Genomic DNA, 18739 nt, shown 5'->3' with positions numbered 1-18739 from the left:
ACCCGCTGAATGACTTAGTCAGGCCTACGTGACGTTGGAACGACCCAGTGCCTCACAAGTTTACCGGTTTCTCTGTAGTTTCTCTCAGGCCGGACCTACAGTGTACCTTGCGTCCCAGTAGTAGGAGAGTGACAGGTAAGAGTTGCCAGGAGGCACTTTAGGCTCAGGGATTCTTTCAGTGCACTTCGGGGGGCCTCCCCAGAGGGAGAGCCAGGTTGAACGTAATACTGGCAGAAGCGTTGCCCTGGGGCTGCCTAACACGTGTACACGGCCTGCTCCGCAAGCGAGGATCAGTTCATTGCCCTCCCGCATGCGTAGAAAGAGCTGACCCCCAACAGCCTGTTCTGTGCTACGTTGCTCGGAAAACGAGAAGGGGACTCCCAGTGCACACGCTCTCCCTCAGGAGGGAATTCATACGTGACTCTCCTAGGCCTTACGGAAAGCCGTAGAGGAGTTAAAGCACTCTGGCATCGAGTCAGGGCTCAGGGAGATGGCTGCACACAAAACCCTGCTGACAGGAAGCACTCGTGCTTACCTCGAGGCTAGGGCTCGCGTTTACTTCGCACTTTAGCTAGGGCAAGCGTGGGATGAGCTCCTAGCAAGGCCCTGGAGACCCCCTGGATTCATAGGAGAAAACGCACTTTCTTCCCGGAGGCATGCCTAAGGGTGACTAGAAGACGGGTAACAACAATGTCTTTTCAGTCAGCCTTGAGGCCGCCACTATCTACCTTTCAAGTGGGGGGAATACTGCCTTTTTCCAGGCTTCTCAACTACAAACGGGATCACCCAGCACATACACCTATCTTCTCTGACAATCCAAAGGAGACCCTTGGAACACACTTCGGCCTTCTGCGATGAAACTTCTGGATGCAGTGTGTTCTGCATGTGGTGAATGGCATAATCCTCTAAATGCCCTCAGTAGGCCTAGGTGACTCTGGATGTCCCAAGTGCCTAGCAAGGCTCAGGGTAAATCTCTCTTTCGGGCCGGACCTAAAGGCCAGTTTCCGCATCACTTAGAGAGACGTCGAGCAGGAGCCCCCAAACTGCACTGGAGGCCCCGGTGGTTTCTTTCAGGGCAGCTTAGGTTTCCTCAATGTGGCCGACACGCCTGGAGCAAAAGCCTGCCAAGAACCGCGTTCCTGAGGCCGCTTCGAAGCTGTGGCACGCTAGCCATAGAGAACACATTAGTCCCCGGCCCTTCCAACTGCATAGTGAGGGATGGTGTTCCCAGAGCTGTGTATCCCTTGATCGTGCTCAGAAGGCTTTGGGTACACCGTGTGCTTCCTTGGAAACAAGGGCCCACGTGAGAGCATTGAGTGCTGTGAGGCATACTAAAGGTAAAGGCGTCCATGGACTAAGACTTCCTGGAGACTGGTGCACCCCCTATCTCTGGCAGTGGGAAACTGTGCACATTGCCTCGGGACCAGAGGTCACATTTAGTTGGCACTTTAGCTACAGTTGGCTCCGGGGGTGAGCTCCCAGGAAGGAATCGCAAGCACGGGGTTTCTTTTGGAAAAACTCACTGCTCCTCAGAGGCATCTGCGGAGTGAAGCGTATCCTTGCTGGTGTGGTTTTCAGGCGGCTTGGAAGCTGCAACGCAGTTGCTTTCCGAAGGGGGGAAGCCGGGCTCCTCCCACATTCTCCAGTTTCCAACGTGACCACGCAGCACATTGAGCAGCGCTCTCTGACTGATGACTGGAGACTTTCAGCCACACTGGGCCTTTCTATGATCGCGCTTCATTGGACTCGGGGTGTTTGTTTGGCGCGCCATGAAGGGCATTATTACCCGCTGAATGACTTAGTCAGGCCTACGTGACGTTGGAACGACCCAGTGCCTCACAAGTTTACCGGTTTCTCTGTAGTTTCTCTCAGGCCGGACCTACAGTGTACCTTGCGTCCCAGTAGTAGGAGAGTGACAGGTAAGAGTTGCCAGGAGGCACTTTAGGCTCAGGGATTCTTTCAGTGCACTTCGGGGGGCCTCCCCAGAGGGAGAGCCAGGTTGAACGTAATACTGGCAGAAGCGTTGCCCTGGGGCTGCCTAACACGTGTACACGGCCTGCTCCGCAAGCGAGGATCAGTTCATTGCCCTCCCGCATGCGTAGAAAGAGCTGACCCCCAACAGCCTGTTCTGTGCTACGTTGCTCGGAAAACGAGAAGGGGACTCCCAGTGCACACGCTCTCCCTCAGGAGGGAATTCATACGTGACTCTCCTAGGCCTTACGGAAAGCCGTAGAGGAGTTAAAGCACTCTGGCATCGAGTCAGGGCTCAGGGAGATGGCTGCACACAAAACCCTGCTGACAGGAAGCACTCGTGCTTACCTCGAGGCTAGGGCTCGCGTTTACTTCGCACTTTAGCTAGGGCAAGCGTGGGATGAGCTCCTAGCAAGGCCCTGGAGACCCCCTGGATTCATAGGAGAAAACGCACTTTCTTCCCGGAGGCATGCCTAAGGGTGACTAGAAGACGGGTAACAACAATGTCTTTTCAGTCAGCCTTGAGGCCGCCACTATCTACCTTTCAAGTGGGGGGAATACTGCCTTTTTCCAGGCTTCTCAACTACAAACGGGATCACCCAGCACATACACCTATCTTCTCTGACAATCCAAAGGAGACCCTTGGAACACACTTCGGCCTTCTGCCATGAAACTTCTGGATGCAGTGTGTTCTGCATGTGGTGAATGGCATAATCCTCTAAATGCCCTCAGTAGGCCTAGGTGACTCTGGATGTCCCAAGTGCCTAGCAAGGCTCAGGGTAAATCTCTCTTTCGGGCCGGACCTAAAGGCCAGTTTCCGTATCACTTAGAGAGACGTCGAGCAGGAGCCCCCAAACTGCACTGGAGGCCCCGGTGGTTTCTTTCAGGGCAGCTTAGGTTTCCTCAATGTGGCCGACACGCCTGGAGCAAAAGCCTGCCAAGAACCGCGTTCCTGAGGCCGCTTCGAAGCTGTGGCACGCTAGCCATAGAGAACACATTAGTCCCCGGCCCTTCCAACTGCATAGTGAGGGATGGTGTTCCCAGAGCTGTGTATCCCTTGATCGTGCTCAGAAGGCTTTGGGTACACCGTGTGCTTCCTTGGAAACAAGGGCCCACGTGAGAGACTTGAGTGCTGTGAGGCATACTAAAGGTAAAGGCGTCCATGGACTAAGACTTCCTGGAGACTGGTGCACCCCCTATCTCTGGCAGTGGGAAACTGTGCACCTTGCCTCGGGAACAGAGGTCACATTTACTTGGCACTTTAGCTACAGTTGGCTCCGGGGTTGAGCTCCCAGGAAGGAATCGCAAGCACGGGGTTTCTTTTGGAAAAACTCACTGCTCCTCAGAGGCATCTGCGGAGTGAAGCGTATCCTTGCTGGTGTGGTTTTCAGGCGGCTTGGAAGCTGCAACGCAGTTGCTTTCCGAAGGGGGGAAGCCGGGCTCCTCCCACATTCTCCAGTTTCCAACGTGACCACGCAGCACATTGAGCAGCGCTCTCTGACTGACGACTGGAGACTTTCAGCCACACTGGGCCTTTCTATGATCGCGCTTCATTGGACTCGGGGTGTTTGTTTGGCGCGCCATGAAGGGCATTATTACCCGCTGAATGACTTAGTCAGGCCTACGTGACGTTGGAACGACCCAGTGCCTCACAAGTTTACCGGTTTCTCTGTAGTTTCTCTCAGGCCGGACCTACAGTGTACCTTGCGTCCCAGTAGTAGGAGAGTGACAGGTAAGAGTTGCCAGGAGGCACTTTAGGCTCAGGGATTCTTTCAGTGCACTTCGGGGGGCCTCCCCAGAGGGAGAGCCAGGTTGAACGTAATACTGGCAGAAGCGTTGCCCTGGGGCTGCCTAACACGTGTACACGGCCTGCTCCGCAAGCGAGGATCAGTTCATTGCCCTCCCGCATGCGTAGAAAGAGCTGACCCCCAACAGCCTGTTCTGTGCTACGTTGCTCGGAAAACGAGAAGGGGACTCCCAGTGCACACGCTCTCCCTCAGGAGGGAATTCATACGTGACTCTCCTAGGCCTTACGGAAAGCCGTAGAGGAGTTAAAGCACTCTGGCATCGAGTCAGGGCTCAGGGAGATGGCTGCACACAAAACCCTGCTGACAGGAAGCACTCGTGCTTACCTCGAGGCTAGGCCTCGCGTTTACTTCGCACTTTAGCTAGGGCAAGCGTGGGATGAGCTCCTAGCAAGGCCCTGGAGACCCCCTGGATTCATAGGAGAAAACGCACTTTCTTCCCGGAGGCATGCCTAAGGGTGACTAGAAGACGGGTAACAACAATGTCTTTTCAGTCAGCCTTGAGGCCGCCACTATCTACCTTTCAAGTGGGGGGAATACTGCCTTTTTCCAGGCTTCTCAACTACAAACGGGATCACCCAGCACATACACCTATCTTCTCTGACAATCCAAAGGAGACCCTTGGAACACACTTCGGCCTTCTGCGATGAAACTTCTGGATGCAGTGTGTTCTGCATGTGGTGAATGGCATAATCCTCTAAATGCCCTCAGTAGGCCTAGGTGACTCTGGATGTCCCAAGTGCCTAGCAAGGCTCAGGGTAAATCTCTCTTTCGGGCCGGACCTAAAGGCCAGTTTCCGTATCACTTAGAGAGACGTCGAGCAGGAGCCCCCAAACTGCACTGGAGGCCCCGGTGGTTTCTTTCAGGGCAGCTTAGGTTTCCTCAATGTGGCCGACACGCCTGGAGCAAAAGCCTGCCAAGAACCGCGTTCCTGAGGCCGCTTCGAAGCTGTGGCACGCTAGCCATAGAGAACACATTAGTCCCCGGCCCTTCCAACTGCATAGTGAGGGATGGTGTTCCCAGAGCTGTGTATCCCTTGATCGTACTCAGAAGGCTTTGGGTACACCGTGTGCTTCCTTGGAAACAAGGGCCCACGTGAGAGACTTGAGTGCTGTGAGGCATACTAAAGGTAAAGGCGTCCATGGACTAAGACTTCCTGGAGACTGGTGCACCCCCTATCTCTGGCAGTGGGAAACTGTGCACCTTGCCTCGGGACCAGAGGTCACATTTACTTGGCACTTTAGCTACAGTTGGCTCCGGGGGTGAGCTCCCAGGAAGGAATCGCAAGCACGGGGTTTCTTTTGGAAAAACTCACTGCTCCTCAGAGGCATCTGCGGAGTGAAGCGTATCCTTGCTGGTGTGGTTTTCAGGCGGCTTGGAAGCTGCAACGCAGTTGCTTTCCGAAAGGGGGAAGCCGGCCTCCTCCCACATTCTCCAGTTTCCAACGTGACCACGCAGCACATTGAGCAGCGCTCTCTGACTGACGACTGGAGACTTTCAGCCACACTGGGCCTTTCTATGATCGCGCTTCATTGGACTCGGGGTGTTTGTTTGGCGCGCCATGAAGGGCATTATTACCCGCTGAATGACTTAGTCAGGCCTACGTGACGTTGGAACGACCCAGTGCCTCACAAGTTTACCGGTTTCTCTGTAGTTTCTCTCAGGCCGGACCTACAGTGTACCTTGCGTCCCAGTAGTAGGAGAGTGACAGGTAAGAGTTGCCAGGAGGCACTTTAGGCTCAGGGATTCTTTCAGTGCACTTCGGGGGGCCTCCCCAGAGGGAGAGCCAGGTTGAACGTAATACTGGCAGAAGCGTTGCCCTGGGGCTGCCTAACACGTGTACACGGCCTGCTCCGCAAGCGAGGATCAGTTCATTGCCCTCCCGCATGCGTAGAAAGAGCTGACCCCCAACAGCCTGTTCTGTGCTACGTTGCTCGGAAAACGAGAAGGGGACTCCCAGTGCACACGCTCTCCCTCAGGAGGGAATTCATACGTGACTCTCCTAGGCCTTACGGAAAGCCGTAGAGGAGTTAAAGCACTCTGGCATCGAGTCAGGGCTCAGGGAGATGGCTGCACACAAAACCCTGCTGACAGGAAGCACTCGTGCTTACCTCGAGGCTAGGGCTCGCGTTTACTTCGCACTTTAGCTAGGGCAAGCGTGGGATGAGCTCCTAGCAAGGCCCTGGAGACCCCCTGGATTCATAGGAGAAAACACACTTTCTTCCCGGAGGCATGCCTACGGGTGACTAGAAGACGGGTAACAACAATGTCTTTTCAGTCAGCCTTGAGGCCGCCACTATCTACCTTTCAAGTGGGGGGAATACTGCCTTTTTACAGGCTTCTCAACTACAAACGGGATCACCCAGCACATACACCTATCTTCTCTGACAATCCAAAGGAGACCCTTGGAACACACTTCGGCCTTCTGCCATGAAACTTCTGGATGCAGTGTGTTCTATATGTGGTGAATGGCATAATCCTCTAAATGCCCTCAGTAGGCCTAGGTGACTCTGGATGTCCCAAGTGCCTAGCAAGGCTCAGGGTAAATCTCTCTTTCGGGCCGGACCTAAAGGCCAGTTTCCGCATCACTTAGAGAGACGTCGAGCAGGAGCCCCCAAACTGCACTGGAGGCCCCGGTGGTTTCTTTCAGGGCAGCTTAGGTTTCCTCAATGTGGCCGACACGCCTGGAGCAAAAGCCTGCCAAGAACCGCGTTCCTGAGGCCGCTTCGAAGCTGTGGCACGCTAGCCATAGAGAACACATTAGTCCCCGGCCCTTCCAACTGCATAGTGAGGGACGGTGTTCCCAGAGCTGTGTATCCCTTGATCGTGCTCAGAAGGCTTTGGGTACACCGTGTGCTTCCTTGGAAACAAGGGCCCACGTGAGAGCATTGAGTGCTGTGAGGCATACTAAAGGTAAAGGCGTCCATGGACTAAGACTTCCTGGAGACTGGTGCACCCCCTATCTCTGGCAGTGGGAAACTGTGCACCTTGCCTCGGGACCAGAGGTCACATTTACTTGGCACTTTAGCTACAGTTGGCTCCGGGGGTGAGCTCCCAGGAAGGAATCGCAAGCACGGGGTTTCTTTTGGAAAAACTCACTGCTCCTCAGAGGCATCTGCGGAGTGAAGCGTATCCTTGCTGGTGTGGTTTTCAGGCGGCTTGGAAGCTGCAACGCAGTTGCTTTCCGAAGGGGGGAAGCCGGGCTCCTCCCACATTCTCCAGTTTCCAACGTGACCACGCAGCACATTGAGCAGCGCTCTCTGACTGACGACTGGAGACTTTCAGCCACACTGGGCCTTTCTATGATCGCGCTTCATTGGACTCGGGGTGTTTGTTTGGCACGCCATGAAGGGCATTATTACCCGCTGAATGACTTAGTCAGGCCTACGTGACGTTGGAACGACCCAGTGCCTCACAAGTTTACCGGTTTCTCTGTAGTTTCTCTCAGGCCGGACCTACAGTGTACCTTGCGTCCCAGTAGTAGGAGAGTGACAGGTAAGAGTTGCCAGGAGGCACTTTAGGCTCAGGGATTCTTTCAGTGCACTTCGGGGGGCCTCCCCAGAGGGAGAGCCAGGTTGAACGTAATACTGGCAGAAGCGTTGCCCTGGGGCTGCCTAACACGTATACACGGCCTGCTCCGCAAGCGAGGATCAGTTCATTGCCCTCCCGCATGCGTAGAAAGAGCTGACCCCCAACAGCCTGTTCTGTGCTACGTTGCTCGGAAAACGAGAAGGGGACTCCCAGTGCACACGCTCTCCCTCAGGAGGGAATTCATACGTGACTCTCCTAGGCCTTACGGAAAGCCGTAGAGGAGTTAAAGCACTCTGGCATCGAGTCAGGGCTCAGGGAGATGGCTGCACACAAAACCCTGCTGACAGGAAGCACTCGTGCTTACCTCGAGGCTAGGGCTCGCGTTTACTTCGCACTTTAGCTAGGGCAAGCGTGGGATGAGCTCCTAGCAAGGCCCTGGAGACCCCCTGGATTCATAGGAGAAAACGCACTTTCTTCCCGGAGGCATGCCTAAGGGTGACTAGAAGACGGGTAACAACAATGTCTTTTCAGTCAGCCTTGAGGCCGCCACTATCTACCTTTCAAGTGGGGGGAATACTGCCTTTTTCCAGGCTTCTCAACTACAAACGGGATCACCCAGCACATACACCTATCTTCTCTGACAATCCAAAGGAGACCCTTGGAACACACTTCGGCCTTCTGCGATGAAACTTCTGGATGCAGTGTGTTCTGCATGTGGTGAATGGCATAATCCTCTAAATGCCCTCAGTAGGCCTAGGTGACTCTGGATGTCCCAAGTGCCTAGCAAGGCTCAGGGTAAATCTCTCTTTCGGGCCGGACCTAAAGGCCAGTTTCCGCATCACTTAGAGAGACGTCGAGCAGGAGCCCCCAAACTGCACTGGAGGCCCCGGTGGTTTCTTTCAGGGCAGCTTAGGTTTCCTCAATGTGGCCGACACGCCTGGAGCAAAAGCCTGCCAAGAACCGCGTTCCTGAGGCCGCTTCGAAGCTGTGGCACGCTAGCCATAGAGAACACATTAGTCCCCGGCCCTTCCAACTGCATAGTGAGGGATGGTGTTCCCAGAGCTGTGTATCCCTTGATCGTGCTCAGAAGGCTTTGGGTACACCGTGTGCTTCCTTGGAAACAAGGGCCCACGTGAGAGCATTGAGTGCTGTGAGGCATACTAAAGGTAAAGGCGTCCATGGACTAAGACTTCCTGGAGACTGGTGCACCCCCTATCTCTGGCAGTGGGAAACTGTGCACCTTGCCTCGGGACCAGAGGTCACATTTAGTTGGCACTTTAGCTACAGTTGGCTCCGGGGGTGAGCTCCCAGGAAGGAATCGCAAGCACGGGGTTTCTTTTGGAAAAACTCACTGCTCCTCAGAGGCATCTGCGGAGTGAAGCGTATCCTTGCTGGTGTGGTTTTCAGGCGGCTTGGAAGCTGCAACGCAGTTGCTTTCCGAAGGGGGGAAGCCGGGCTCCTCCCACATTCTCCAGTTTCCAACGTGACCACGCAGCACATTGAGCAGCGCTCTCTGACTGATGACTGGAGACTTTCAGCCACACTGGGCCTTTCTATGATCGCGCTTCATTGGACTCGGGGTGTTTGTTTGGCGCGCCATGAAGGGCATTATTACCCGCTGAATGACTTAGTCAGGCCTACGTGACGTTGGAACGACCCAGTGCCTCACAAGTTTACCGGTTTCTCTGTAGTTTCTCTCAGGCCGGACCTACAGTGTACCTTGCGTCCCAGTAGTAGGAGAGTGACAGGTAAGAGTTGCCAGGAGGCACTTTAGGCTCAGGGATTCTTTCAGTGCACTTCGGGGGGCCTCCCCAGAGGGAGAGCCAGGTTGAACGTAATACTGGCAGAAGCGTTGCCCTGGGGCTGCCTAACACGTGTACACGGCCTGCTCCGCAAGCGAGGATCAGTTCATTGCCCTCCCGCATGCGTAGAAAGAGCTGACCCCCAACAGCCTGTTCTGTGCTACGTTGCTCGGAAAACGAGAAGGGGACTCCCAGTGCACACGCTCTCCCTCAGGAGGGAATTCATACGTGACTCTCCTAGGCCTTACGGAAAGCCGTAGAGGAGTTAAAGCACTCTGGCATCGAGTCAGGGCTCAGGGAGATGGCTGCACACAAAACCCTGCTGACAGGAAGCACTCGTGCTTACCTCGAGGCTAGGGCTCGCGTTTACTTCGCACTTTAGCTAGGGCAAGCGTGGGATGAGCTCCTAGCAAGGCCCTGGAGACCCCCTGGATTCATAGGAGAAAACGCACTTTCTTCCCGGAGGCATGCCTAAGGGTGACTAGAAGACGGGTAACAACAATGTCTTTTCAGTCAGCCTTGAGGCCGCCACTATCTACCTTTCAAGTGGGGGGAATACTGCCTTTTTCCAGGCTTCTCAACTACAAACGGGATCACCCAGCACATACACCTATCTTCTCTGACAATCCAAAGGAGACCCTTGGAACACACTTCGGCCTTCTGCCATGAAACTTCTGGATGCAGTGTGTTCTGCATGTGGTGAATGGCATAATCCTCTAAATGCCCTCAGTAGGCCTAGGTGACTCTGGATGTCCCAAGTGCCTAGCAAGGCTCAGGGTAAATCTCTCTTTCGGGCCGGACCTAAAGGCCAGTTTCCGTATCACTTAGAGAGACGTCGAGCAGGAGCCCCCAAACTGCACTGGAGGCCCCGGTGGTTTCTTTCAGGGCAGCTTAGGTTTCCTCAATGTGGCCGACACGCCTGGAGCAAAAGCCTGCCAAGAACCGCGTTCCTGAGGCCGCTTCGAAGCTGTGGCACGCTAGCCATAGAGAACACATTAGTCCCCGGCCCTTCCAACTGCATAGTGAGGGATGGTGTTCCCAGAGCTGTGTATCCCTTGATCGTGCTCAGAAGGCTTTGGGTACACCGTGTGCTTCCTTGGAAACAAGGGCCCACGTGAGAGACTTGAGTGCTGTGAGGCATACTAAAGGTAAAGGCGTCCATGGACTAAGACTTCCTGGAGACTGGTGCACCCCCTATCTCTGGCAGTGGGAAACTGTGCACCTTGCCTCGGGACCAGAGGTCACATTTACTTGGCACTTTAGCTACAGTTGGCTCCGGGGGTGAGCTCCCAGGAAGGAATCGCAAGCACGGGGTTTCTTTTGGAAAAACTCACTGCTCCTCAGAGGCATCTGCGGAGTGAAGCGTATCCTTGCTGGTGTGGTTTTCAGGCGGCTTGGAAGCTGCAACGCAGTTGCTTTCCGAAAGGGGGAAGCCGGCCTCCTCCCACATTCTCCAGTTTCCAACGTGACCACGCAGCACATTGAGCAGCGCTCTCTGACTGACGACTGGAGACTTTCAGCCACACTGGGCCTTTCTATGATCGCGCTTCATTGGACTCGGGGTGTTTGTTTGGCGCGCCATGAAGGGCATTATTACCCGCTGAATGACTTAGTCAGGCCTACGTGACGTTGGAACGACCCAGTGCCTCACAAGTTTACCGGTTTCTCTGTAGTTTCTCTCAGGCCGGACCTACAGTGTACCTTGCGTCCCAGTAGTAGGAGAGTGACAGGTAAGAGTTGCCAGGAGGCACTTTAGGCTCAGGGATTCTTTCAGTGCACTTCGGGGGGCCTCCCCAGAGGGAGAGCCAGGTTGAACGTAATACTGGCAGAAGCGTTGCCCTGGGGCTGCCTAACACGTGTACACGGCCTGCTCCGCAAGCGAGGATCAGTTCATTGCCCTCCCGCATGCGTAGAAAGAGCTGACCCCCAACAGCCTGTTCTGTGCTACGTTGCTCGGAAAACGAGAAGGGGACTCCCAGTGCACACGCTCTCCCTCAGGAGGGAATTCATACGTGACTCTCCTAGGCCTTACGGAAAGCCGTAGAGGAGTTAAAGCACTCTGGCATCGAGTCAGGGCTCAGGGAGATGGCTGCACACAAAACCCTGCTGACAGGAAGCACTCGTGCTTACCTCGAGGCTAGGGCTCGCGTTTACTTCGCACTTTAGCTAGGGCAAGCGTGGGATGAGCTCCTAGCAAGGCCCTGGAGACCCCCTGGATTCATAGGAGAAAACGCACTTTCTTCCCGGAGGCATGCCTAAGGGTGACTAGAAGACGGGTAACAACAATGTCTTTTCAGTCAGCCTTGAGGCCGCCACTATCTACCTTTCAAGTGGGGGGAATACTGCCTTTTTCCAGGCTTCTCAACTACAAACGGGATCACCCAGCACATACACCTATCTTCTCTGACAATCCAAAGGAGACCCTTGGAACACACTTCGGCCTTCTGCGATGAAACTTCTGGATGCAGTGTGTTCTATATGTGGTGAATGGCATAATCCTCTAAATGCCCTCAGTAGGCCTAGGTGACTCTGGATGTCCCAAGTGCCTAGCAAGGCTCAGGGTAAATCTCTCTTTCGGGCCGGACCTAAAGGCCAGTTTCCGCATCACTTAGAGAGACGTCGAGCAGGAGCCCCCAAACTGCACTGGAGGCCCCGGTGGTTTCTTTCAGGGCAGCTTAGGTTTCCTCAATGTGGCCGACACGCCTGGAGCAAAAGCCTGCCAAGAACCGCGTTCCTGAGGCCGCTTCGAAGCTGTGGCACGCTAGCCATAGAGAACACATTAGTCCCCGGCCCTTCCAACTGCATAGTGAGGGATGGTGTTCCCAGAGCTGTGTATCCCTTGATCGTGCTCAGAAGGCTTTGGGTACACCGTGTGCTTCCTTGGAAACAAGGGCCCACGTGAGAGCATTGAGTGCTGTGAGGCATACTAAAGGTAAAGGCGTCCATGGACTAAGACTTCCTGGAGACTGGCGCACCCCCTATCTCTGGCAGTGGGAAACTGTGCACCTTGCCTCGGGACCAGAGGTCACATTTACTTGGCACTTTAGCTACAGTTGGCTCCGGGGGTGAGCTCCCAGGAAGGAATCGCAAGCACGGGGTTTCTTTTGGAAAAACTCACTGCTCCTCAGAGGCATCTGCGGAGTGAAGCGTATCCTTGCTGGTGTGGTTTTCAGGCGGCTTGGAAGCTGCAACGCAGTTGCTTTCCGAAGGGGGGAAGCCGGCCTCCTCCCACATTCTCCAGTTTCCAACGTGACCACGCAGCACATTGAGCAGCGCTCTCTGACTGATGACTGGAGACTTTCAGCCACACTGGGCCTTTCTATGATCGCGCTTCATTGGACTCGGGGTGTTTGGCGCGCCATGAAGGGCATTATTACCCGCTGAATGACTTAGTCAGGCCTACGTGACGTTGGAACGACCCAGTGCCTCACAATTTTACCGGTTTCTCTGTAGTTTCTCTCAGGCCGGACCTACAGTGTACCTTGCGTCCCAGTAGTAGGAGAGTGACAGGTAAGAGTTGCCAGGAGGCACTTTAGGCTCAGGGATTCTTTCAGTGCACTTCGGGGGGCCTCCCCAGAGGGAGAGCCAGGTTGAACGTAATACTGGCAGAAGCGTTGCCCTGGGGCTGCCTAACACGTGTACACGGCCTGCTCCGCAAGCGAGGATCAGTTCATTGCCCTCCCGCATGCGTAGAAAGAGCTGACCCCCAACAGCCTGTTCTGTGCTACGTTGCTCGGAAAACGAGAAGGGGACTCCCAGTGCACACGCTCTCCCTCAGGAGGGAATTCATACGTGACTCTCCTAGGCCTTACGGAAAGCCGTAGAGGAGTTAAAGCACTCTGGCATCGAGTCAGGGCTCAGGGAGATGGCTGCACACAAAACCCTGCTGACAGGAAGCACTCGTGCTTACCTCGAGGCTAGGGCTCGCGTTTACTTCGCACTTTAGCTAGGGCAAGCGTGGGATGAGCTCCTAGCAAGGCCCTGGAGACCCCCTGGATTCATAGGAGAAAACGCACTTTCTTCCCGGAGGCATGCCTAAGGGTGACTAGAAGACGGGTAACAACAATGTCTTTTCAGTCAGCCTTGAGGCCGCCACTATCTACCTTTCAAGTGGGGGGAATACTGCCTTTTTCCAGGCTTCTCAACTACAAACGGGATCACCCAGCACATACACCTATCTTCTCTGACAATCCAAAGGAGACCCTTGGAACACACTTCGGCCTTCTGCGATGAAACTTCTGGATGCAGTGTGTTCTGCATGTGGTGAATGGCATAATCCTCTAAATGCCCTCAGTAGGCCTAGGTGACTCTGGATGTCCCAAGTGCCTAGCAAGGCTCAGGGTAAATCTCTCTTTCGGGCCGGACCTAAAGGCCAGTTTCCGCATCACTTAGAGAGACGTCGAGCAGGAGCCCCCAAACTGCACTGGAGGCCCCGGTGGTTTCTTTCAGGGCAGCTTAGGTTTCCTCAATGTGGCCGACACGCCTGGAGCAAAAGCCTGCCAAGAACCGCGTTCCTGAGGCCGCTTCGAAGCTGTGGCACGCTAGCCATAGAGAACACATTAGTCCCCGGCCCTTCCAACTGCATAGTGAGGGATGGTGTTCCCAGAGCTGTGTATCCCTTGATCGTGCTCAGAAGGCTTTGGGTACACCGTGTGCTTCCTTGGAAACAAGGGCCCACGTGAGAGCATTGAGTGCTGTGAGGCATACTAAAGGTAAAGGCGTCCATGGACTAAGACTTCCTGGAGACTGGTGCACCCCCTATCTCTGGCAGTGGGAAACTGTGCACCTTGCCTCGGGAACAGAGGTCACATTTAGTTGGCACTTTAGCTACAGTTGGCTCCGGGGGTGAGCTCCCAGGAAGGAATCGCAAGCACGGGGTTTCTTTTGGAAAAACTCACTGCTCCTCAGAGGCATCTGCGGAGTGAAGCGTATCCTTGCTGGTGTGGTTTTCAGGCGGCTTGGAAGCTGCAACGCAGTTGCTTTCCGAAGGGGGGAAGCCGGGCTCCTCCCACATTCTCCAGTTTCCAACGTGACCACGCAGCACATTGAGCAGCGCTCTCTGACTGATGACTGGAGACTTTCAGCCACACTGGGCCTTTCTATGATCGCGCTTCATTGGACTCGGGGTGTTTGTTTGGCGCGCCATGAAGGGCATTATTACCCGCTGAATGACTTAGTCAGGCCTACGTGACGTTGGAACGACCCAGTGCCTCACAATTTTACCGGTTTCTCTGTAGTTTCTCTCAGGCCGGACCTACAGTGTACCTTGCGTCCCAGTAGTAGGAGAGTGACAGGTAAGAGTTGCCAGGAGGCACTTTAGGCTCAGGGATTCTTTCAGTGCACTTCGGGGGGCCTCCCCAGAGGGAGAGCCAGGTTGAACGTAATACTGGCAGAAGCGTTGCCCTGGGGCTGCCTAACACGTGTACACGGCCTGCTCCGCAAGCGAGGATCAGTTCATTGCCCTCCCGCATGCGTAGAAAGAGCTGACCCCCAACAGCCTGTTCTGTGCTACGTTGCTCGGAAAACGAGAAGGGGACTCCCAGTGCACACGCTCTCCCTCAGGAGGGAATTCATACGTGACTCTCCTAGGCCTTACGGAAAGCCGTAGAGGAGTTAAAGCACTCTGGCATCGAGTCAGGGCTCAGGGAGATGGCTGCACACAAAACCCTGCTGACAGGAAGCACTCGTGCTTACCTCGAGGCTAGGGCTCGCGTTTACTTCGCACTTTAGCTAGGGCAAGCGTGGGATGAGCTCCTAGCAAGGCCCTGGAGACCCCCTGGATTCATAGGAGAAAACGCACTTTCTTCCCGGAGGCATGCCTAAGGGTGACTAGAAGACGGGTAACAACAATGTCTTTTCAGTCAGCCTTGAGGCCGCCACTATCTACCTTTCAAGTGGGGGGAATACTGCCTTTTTACAGGCTTCTCAACTACAAACGGGATCACCCAGCACATACACCTATCTTCTCTGACAATCCAAAGGAGACCCTTGGAACACACTTCGGCCTTCTGCCATGAAACTTCTGGATGCAGTGTGTTCTATATGTGGTGAATGGCATAATCCTCTAAATGCCCTCAGTAGGCCTAGGTGACTCTGGATGTCCCAAGTGCCTAGCAAGGCTCAGGGTAAATCTCTCTTTCGGGCCGGACCTAAAGGCCAGTTTCCGCATCACTTAGAGAGACGTCGAGCAGGAGCCCCCAAACTGCACTGGAGGCCCCGGTGGTTTCTTTCAGGGCAGCTTAGGTTTCCTCAATGTGGCCGACACGCCTGGAGCAAAAGCCTGCCAAGAACCGCGTTCCTGAGGCCGCTTCGAAGCTGTGGCACGCTAGCCATAGAGAACACATTAGTCCCCGGCCCTTCCAACTGCATAGTGAGGGATGGTGTTCCCAGAGCTGTGTATCCCTTGATCGTGCTCAGAAGGCTTTGGGTACACCGTGTGCTTCCTTGGAAACAAGGGCCCACGTGAGAGCATTGAGTGCTGTGAGGCATACTAAAGGTAAAGGCGTCCATGGACTAAGACTTCCTGGAGACTGGTGCACCCCCTATCTCTGGCAGTGGGAAACTGTGCACCTTGCCTCGGGACCAGAGGTCACATTTACTTGGCACTTTAGCTACAGTTGGCTCCGGGGGTGAGCTCCCAGGAAGGAATCGCAAGCACGGGGTTTCTTTTGGAAAAACTCACTGCTCCTCAGAGGCATCTGCGGAGTGAAGCGTATCCTTGCTGGTGTGGTTTTCAGGCGGCTTGGAAGCTGCAACGCAGTTGCTTTCCAAAGGGGGGAAGCCAGGCTCCTCCCACATTCTCCAGTTTCCAACGTGACCACGCAGCACATTGAGCAGCGCTCTCTGACTGACGACTGGAGACTTTCAGCCACACTGGGCCTTTCTATGATCGCGCTTCATTGGACTCCGGGTGTTTGTTTGGCGCGCCATGAAGGGCATTATTACCCGCTGAATGACTTAGTCAGGCCTACGTGACGTTGGAACGACCCAGTGCCTCACAATTTTACCGGTTTCTCTGTAGTTTCTCTCAGGCCGGACCTACAGTGTACCTTGCGTCCCAGTAGTAGGAGAGTGACAGGTAAGAGTTGCCAGGAGGCACTTTAGGCTCAGGGATTCTTTCAGTGCACTTCGGGGGGCCTCCCCAGAGGGAGAGCCAGGTTGAACGTAATACTGGCAGAAGCGTTGCCCTGGGGCTGCCTAACACGTGTACACGGCCTGCTCCGCAAGCGAGGATCAGTTCATTGCCCTCCCGCATGCGTAGAAAGAGCTGACCCCCAACAGCCTGTTCTGTGCTACGTTGCTCGGAAAACGAGAAGGGGACTCCCAGTGCACACGCTCTCCCTCAGGAGGGAATTCATACGTGACTCTCCTAGGCCTTACGGAAAGCCGTAGAGGAGTTAAAGCACTCTGGCATCGAGTCAGGGCTCAGGGAGATGGCTGCACACAAAACCCTGCTGACAGGAAGCACTCGTGCTTACCTCGAGGCTAGGGCTCGCGTTTACTTCGCACTTTAGCTAGGGCAAGCGTGGGATGAGCTCCTAGCAAGGCCCTGGAGACCCCCTGGATTCATAGGAGAAAACGCACTTTCTTCCCGGAGGCATGCCTAAGGGTGACTAGAAGACGGGTAACAACAATGTCTTTTCAGTCAGCCTTGAGGCCGCCACTATCTACCTTTCAAGTGGGGGGAATACTGCCTTTTTCCAGGCTTCTCAACTACAAACGGGATCACCCAGCACATACACCTATCTTCTCTGACAATCCAAAGGAGACCCTTGGAACACACTTCGGCCTTCTGCCATGAAACTTCTGGATGCAGTGTGTTCTATATGTGGTGAATGGCATAATCCTCTAAATGCCCTCAGTAGGCCTAGGTGACTCTGGATGTCCCAAGTGCCTAGCAAGGCTCAGGGTAAATCTCTCTTTCGGGCCGGACCTAAAGGCCAGTTTCCGCATCACTTAGAGAGACGTCGAGCAGGAGCCCCCAAACTGCACTGGAGGCCCCGGTGGTTTCTTTCAGGGCAGCTTAGGTTTCCTCAATGTGGCCGACACGCCTGGAGCAAAAGCCTGCCAAGAACCGCGTTCCTGAGGCCGCTTCGAAGCTGTGGCACGCTAGCCATAGAGAACACATTAGTCCCCGGCCCTTCCAACTGCATAGTGAGGGATGGTGTTCCCAGAGCTGTGTATCCCTTGATCGTGCTCAGAAGGCTTTGGGTACACCGTGTGCTTCCTTGGAAACAAGGGCCCACGTGAGAGCATTGAGTGCTGTGAGGCATACTAAAGGTAAAGGCGTCCATGGACTAAGACTTCCTGGAGACTGGTGCACCCCCTATCTCTGGCAGTGGGAAACTGTGCACCTTGCCTCGGGAACAGAGGTCACATTTACTTGGCACTTTAGCTACAGTTGGCTCCGGGGGTGAGCTCCCAGGAAGGAATCGCAAGCACGGGGTTTCTTTTGGAAAAACTCACTGCTCCTCAGAGGCATCTGCGGAGTGAAGCGTATCCTTGCTGGTGTGGTTTTCAGGCGGCTTGGAAGCTGCAACGCAGTTGCTTTCCAAAGGGGGGAAGCCGGGCTCCTCCCACATTCTCCAGTTTCCAACGTGACCACGCAGCACATTGAGCAGCGCTCTCTGACTGACGACTGGAGACTTTCAGCCACACTGGGCCTTTCTATGATCGCGCTTCATTGGACTCGGGGTGTTTGTTTGGCGCGCCATGAAGGGCATTATTACCCGCTGAATGACTTAGTCAGGCCTACGTGACGTTGGAACGACCCAGTGCCTCACAATTTTACCGGTTTCTCTGTAGTTTCTCTCAGGCCGGACCTACAGTGTACCTTGCGTCCCAGTAGTAGGAGAGTGACAGGTAAGAGTTGCCAGGAGGCACTTTAGGCTCAGGGATTCTTTCAGTGCACTTCGGGGGGCCTCCCCAGAGGGAGAGCCAGGTTGAACGTAATACTGGCAGAAGCGTTGCCCTGGGGCTGCCTAACACGTGTACACGGCCTGCTCCGCAAGCGAGGATCAGTTCATTGCCCTCCCGCATGCGTAGAAAGAGCTGACCCCCAACAGCCTGTTCTGTGCTACGTTGCTCGGAAAACAAGAAGGGGACTCCCAGTGCACACGCTCTCCCTCAGGAGGGAATTCATACGTGACTCTCCTAGGCCTTACGGAAAGCCGTAGAGGAGTTAAAGCACTCTGGCATCGAGTCAGGGCTCAGGGAGATGGCTGCACACAAAACCCTGCTGACAGGAAGCACTCGTGCTTACCTCGAGGCTAGGGCTCACGTTTACTTCGCACTTTAGCTAGGGCAAGCGTGGGATGAGCTCCTAGCAAGGCCCTGGAGACCCCCTGGATTCATAGGAGAAAACGCACTTTCTTCCCGGAGGCATGCCTAAGGGTGACTAGAAGACGGGTAACAACAATGTCTTTTCAGTCAGCCTTGAGGCCGCCACTATCTACCTTTCAAGTGGGGGGAATACTGCCTTTTTACAGGCTTCTCAACTACAAACGGGATCACCCAGCACATACACCTATCTTCTCTGACAATCCAAAGGAGACCCTTGTAACACACTTCGGCCTTCTGCCATGAAACTTCTGGATGCAGTGTGTTCTGCATGTGGTGAATGGCATAATC

This window comes from Mesoplodon mirus (genome assembly GCF_964341445.2).
Source record: "Mesoplodon mirus genome assembly, chromosome: 1".
NCBI classification, from domain to species: Eukaryota; Metazoa; Chordata; class Mammalia; order Artiodactyla; family Ziphiidae; genus Mesoplodon; species Mesoplodon mirus.
This window is presented reverse-complemented; position numbering follows the sequence as displayed.